Source organism: Glandiceps talaboti, chromosome 13 (genome assembly GCF_964340395.1).
Source record: "Glandiceps talaboti chromosome 13, keGlaTala1.1, whole genome shotgun sequence".
Classification (NCBI taxonomy): domain Eukaryota; kingdom Metazoa; phylum Hemichordata; class Enteropneusta; family Spengelidae; genus Glandiceps; species Glandiceps talaboti.
Genome location: NC_135561.1, coordinates 23,010,030 through 23,016,368, shown reverse-complemented (window position 1 = coordinate 23,016,368; position 6,339 = coordinate 23,010,030).

Here is a 6,339-nt window from a genome sequence, read left to right as displayed (position 1 = left end):
AGTCCTAAATAGTATTGCCTCGGGTGAATGGAATATTTAGTTGTTGTTGATCATTCTAGTACATAGGAGTTTTATAACTACACTATATTGTAACTAAAACCAATCACTTACTTTCATTAAGGTCTCTTGTAAACCAAATTGAATAATGGACAGTTTTTTATTCATATAGAAGTTGTAAAGTGAAGAGAATTTTGGCCTCCCACAGGTGTAGCATTTTATCTAGTATTATACATATTATGGGCTGCATTAGTATACTTGCTCATTTTTTTAGTTGAATAGTTGGTTTGTCATCAGCAATGGAGGTACTTTATTGTACTTTGTTTGATATATAATTCTTTGTAAACAAAAACAATGAATCAAGGATCATGTCCTAAGGAAATATTGTTTTCCAAAAGAAACAAAAAATTATTATTGAAACTTTATGTGTCTCTTGACTGTTAGTTTGTCATTGTTTTATCCTTTCTTTTTTTAAGTGAGTGACGATAGAGAATTTAGCTTTCACAATTTAGTACTCCCTAACTTTGTCAGTACTCCCTAGCTTTGTCAGTACCCGGTAGTTGCCATATTTTTACTTTAGACTATTCTATTTTATAAAGATATTACCATGGTGTAACTATGCTTTGATCACTTTCATCAGCTTTATGATTCATGATAAACAGCAAATAAACCAGTTTGACAGTTATTTTGTTGCACAGATGTCTTTTAATTTACAGCTTATCTAAAAAGATTTCTTTTCCAAAAAAATATGCATTTAGTAATTTGAATGAAATCAGAGTTTACCATTTTCTAACATTTGTTAAGAGGGACAAAGATGCCCCAACAATGATGTGTTTCATCAAGAAATGTCATTGATTCCAATTTCTTGTAACCAGTAAATTGATTAAATAAAAAAACACATACAAATTTTATTCTGGAAATTGTTTTTTAACAAATTTTACACATTTGTCAAGTGCAAACATTAAAGCATTACCAAAAGCTTTCAACTAGAACCTTTAGCCTTTACTTGTTGCCACTAGAGGGTGTAGTAACAAACCTGGATTGAATGTGATGTGTCTGAGTTGACTGCAGTACACTAGAGGGTGTAGTAACAGACCTGGACTGAATGTGATGTATCTGAGTTGACTGCAATACACTAGAGGGTGTAGTAACAGACCTGGACTGGATGTGATGTGCATGTGTCTGAGTTGACTGCAATACACTAGAGGGTGTAGTAACAGACCTGGACTGAATGTGATGTGTCTGAGTTGACTGCAATACACTAGAGGGTGTAGTAACAGACCTGGACTGGATGTGATGTGTCTTAGTTGACTGCAATACACTAGAGGGTGTAGTAACAGACCTGGACTGGATGTGATGTGTCTGAGTTGACTGCAATACACTAGAGGGTGTAGTAACAGACCTGGACTGAATGTGATGTGTCTGAGTTGACTGCAATACACTAGAGGGTGTAGTAACAGACCTGGACTGAATGTGATGTGTCTGAGTTGACTGCAACACACTACAGGGTGTAGTAACAGACCTGGACTGGATTGATGTGTCTTAGTTGACTGCAATACACTAGAGGGTGTAGTAACAGACCTGGACTGGATGTAATGTGTCTGAGTTGACTACAATGTACTAGAGGGTGTAGTAACAGACCTGGACTGGATGTGATGTGTCTTAGTTGGCTGCAACACACTAGAGGGTGTAGTAATTAACAGACCTGGACTGAATGTAATGTGTCTTAGTTTGCTGCACCACACTAGATGGTGTAGTAACAGACTTGGACTGAATGTGATGTGTCTTAGTTTGCTGCACCACACTAGATGGTGTAGTAACAGACTTGGACTGAATGTGATGTGTCTGAGTTGACTACAATGTACTAGAGGGTGTAGTAACAGACCTGGACTGGATGTAATGTGTCTGAGTTGACTGCAATACACTAGAGGGTGTAGTAACAGACCTGAACTGGATGTGATGTGTCTGAGTTGACTGCAATACACTAGAGGGTGTAGTAACAGACCTGGACTGAATGTGATGTGTCTGAGTTGACTGCAATACACTAGAGGGTGTAGTAACAGACCTGGACTGGATGTAATGTGTCTGAGTTGACTGCAATACACTAGAGGGTGTAGTAACAGACCTGGACTGAATGTGATGTGTCTGAGTTGACTGCAATACACTAGAGGGTGTAGTAACAGACTTGGACTGAATGTAATGTGTCTGAGTTGACTGCAATACACTAGAGGGTGTAGTAACAGACCTGGACTGAATGTGATGTGTCTGAGTTGACTGCAATACACTAGAGGGTGTAGTAACAGACTTGGACTGAATGTAATGTGTCTGAGTTGACTGCAATACACTAGAGGGTGTAGTAACAGACCTGGACTGAATGTGATGTGTCTGAGTTGACTGCAATACACTAGAGGGTGTAGTAACAGACTTGGACTGAATGTGATGTGTCTGAGTTGACTGCAATACACTAGAGGGTGTAGTAACAGACCTGGACTGGATGTAATGTGTCTGAGTTGACTGCAATACACTAGAGGGTGTAGTAACAGACCTGGACTGAATGTGATGTGTCTGAGTTGACTGCAATACACTAGAGGGTGTAGTAACAGACCTGGACTGAATGTGATGTGTCTGAGTTGACTGCAATACACTAGAGGGTGTAGTAACAGACCTGGACTGAATGTGATGTGTCTGAGTTGACTGCAACACACTACAGGGTGTAGTAACAGACCTGGACTGGATTGATGTGTCTTAGTTGACTGCAATACACTAGAGGGTGTAGTAACAGACCTGGACTGGATGTAATGTGTCTGAGTTGACTACAATGTACTAGAGGGTGTAGTAACAGACCTGGACTGGATGTGATGTGTCTTAGTTGGCTGCAACACACTAGAGGGTGTAGTAATTAACAGACCTGGACTGAATGTAATGTGTCTTAGTTTGCTGCACCACACTAGATGGTGTAGTAACAGACTTGGACTGAATGTGATGTGTCTTAGTTTGCTGCACCACACTAGATGGTGTAGTAACAGACTTGGACTGAATGTGATGTGTCTGAGTTGACTACAATGTACTAGAGGGTGTAGTAACAGACCTGGACTGGATGTAATGTGTCTGAGTTGACTGCAATACACTAGAGGGTGTAGTAACAGACCTGGACTGGATGTGATGTGTCTGAGTTGACTGCAATACACTAGAGGGTGTAGTAACAGACCTGGACTGAATGTGATGTGTCTGAGTTGACTGCAATACACTAGAGGGTGTAGTAACAGACCTGGACTGAATGTGATGTGTCTGAGTTGACTGCAATACACTAGAGGGTGTAGTAACAGACTTGGACTGAATGTAATGTGTCTGAGTTGACTGCAATACACTAGAGGGTGTAGTAACAGACCTGGACTGAATGTGATGTGTCTGAGTTGACTGCAATACACTAGAGGGTGTAGTAACAGACGTGGACTGAATGTAATGTGTCTGAGTTGACTGCAATACACTAGAGGGTGTAGTAACAGACCTGGACTGAATGTGATGTGTCTGAGTTGACTGCAATACACTAGAGGGTGTAGTAACAGACTTGGACTGAATGTGATGTGTCTGAGTTGACTGCAATACACTAGAGGGTGTAGTAACAGACCTGGACTGGATGTAATGTGTCTGAGTTGACTGCAATACACTAGAGGGTGTAGTAACAGACCTGGACTGAATGTGATGTGTCTGAGTTGACTGCAATACACTAGAGGGTGTAGTAACAGACTTGGACTGAATGTAATGTGTCTGAGTTGACTGCAATACACTAGAGGGTGTAGTAACAGACCTGGACTGAATGTGATGTGTCTGAGTTGACTGCAATACACTAGAGGGTGTAGTAACAGACTTGGACTGAATGTAATGTGTCTGAGTTGACTGCAATACACTAGAGGGTGTAGTAACAGACCTGGACTGAATGTAATGTGTCTGAGTTGACTGCAATACACTAGAGGGTGTAGTAACAGACTTGGACTGAATGTGATGTGTCTGAGTTGACTGCAATACACTAGAGGGTGTAGTAACAGACCTGGACTGAATGTGATGTGTCTGAGTTGACTGCAATACACTAGAGGGTGTACGTAGTAACAGACCTGGACAGGATGTGATGTGTCTGAGTTGACTGCAACACAGTAGAGGGTGTAGTAACAGACCTGGACTGGATGTGATGTGTCTTAGTTGGCTGCAACACACTAGAGGGTGTAGTAACAGACCTGGACTGAATGTAATGTGTCTTAGTTTGCTGCAACACACTAGATGGTGTAGTAACAGACTTGGACTGAATGTGATGTGTCTGAGTTGACTGCGACACAGTAGAGGGTGTAGTAACAGACCTGGACTGGATATGATGTGTCTTAGTTGGCTGCAACACACTAGAGGGTGTAGTAACATACCTGGACTGAATGTAATGTGTCTGAGTTGACTGCAACACACTAGATGGTGTAGTAACAGACTTGGACTGAATGTGATGTGTCTGAGTTGACTGCAACACAGTAGAGGGTGTAGTAACAGACCTGGACTAAATGTGATGTGTCTGAGTTGACTGCAACAAACTAGATGGTGTAGTAACAGACCTGGACTGGATGTGATGTGTCTGAGTTGACTGCAACACAGTAGAGGGTGTAGTAACAGACCCGGACTGGATGTGATGTGTCTGAGTTGACTGCAACACAGTAGAGGGTGTAGTAACAGACCTGGACTAAATGTGATGTGTCTTAGTTGACTGCAACACACTAAAGGGTGTAGTAACAGACCTGGACTGGATGTGATGTGTCTTAGTTGACTGCAATACACTAGAGGGTGTAGTAACAGACCTGGACTGAATGTGATGTGTCCGAGTTGACTGCAACACACTAGAGGGTGTAGTAACAGACCTGGACTGGACGTGATGTGTCTGAGTTGACTGCAACACAGTAGAGGGTGTAGTTATAGACCTGGACTGGATGTGATTCGTCTTGAGTTGGCTGCAACACTCTAGATGGTGTAGTAATTAACAGACCTGGACTGAATGTGATGTGTCCGAGTTGACTGCAACACACTAAAGGGTGTAGTAACAGACCTGGACTGGATGTGATGTGTCTGAGTTGACTGCAACACAGTAGAGGGTGTAGTAACAGACCTGGACTGGATGTGATTCATCTTGATGTGGCTGCAACACTCTAGATGGTGTAGTAATTAACCGACCTGGACTGAGATCGATTGGTGGTATCGATGCTGGAGAGGACAGATTTGAAACTGTCGGTTGTCTTTGATTGTTGACTGGATAATGGTAAGAGATTCCATTCTGGAATTGCCCATGGAATATTGATAATAGTTTTTCTCGGTCAGTACAAAACATAGGTACAGGCCAGGCCAGGTATCAACTGAATATATCTTTTTGGGTTCATGGCAAATTTCATCTTCCCTTTCAATGCAATTCAACAATGTTAGTTCTCGAATATGTTCACATTCTGTTGAAAACGTTTATGAATATTCTGAACTGCTTGAACGATATCTCTCTTGAAACGGTCAGAACAAACGCATATTCAAGAATTTTTTTTTTGATTCACATTCAGATCCATCATATTTGGTGTAGATTTTTGATTAGTTGTCAGGTTATTTTTTCTCAGCAATTCGCCATCAATTATCTTTGTTTTCAAAATCACCATGCAATTAGTGTCTTCTGTTGTAGGAATTACATTTTTCACATAGATTTCATACTCATTCTTGTACATACTGGGTGCATTCAAGAGTAAAACGTTTTGCCTACTGCAGGCACTTTTAGAATGTTGCACATGAAAAACAAAAAAGATGGCAGACACTCATATGGGAAAGTAGTCACATTTATTGATAACACAGGATGATTTGCACAACTATAAGTATGTATGAATTTGGCTTGGCTAATTGAAGTGACAATTGCTCATTCAAGAACAAAACGTCTAGGGATAGTAGTCCAAGTGCATCATTCCCAAAGATACATAACAATCTAACAGATGACTCTGTTTCATGGCTGGAAATCTGTCACCCCAACACAGAGGGTAAACCTTTGGCAGATTGCAAAAAAATGATAAAAACACCATGAAAATTAATGTCCTTTGTATGTCCTAATTTTTTGTTGAGTTATCATGTTTACGTAAAAGGTTTTTCAGTGGGCAATATAACATGCATAGTAACAGATGTTAGAATTTAACAAGTGAAACATTGTGTGTAATAATAAGAATGTTTCAAAGTTAGCCTTATATTCAATCTGTTTTATATGAATGTTCAAAATTACACTTTAATATATATTGATACATATATGTCGTCTCGGTTAGCCAGACTCTTGCCGTTGAGGGCTGCTGGGGG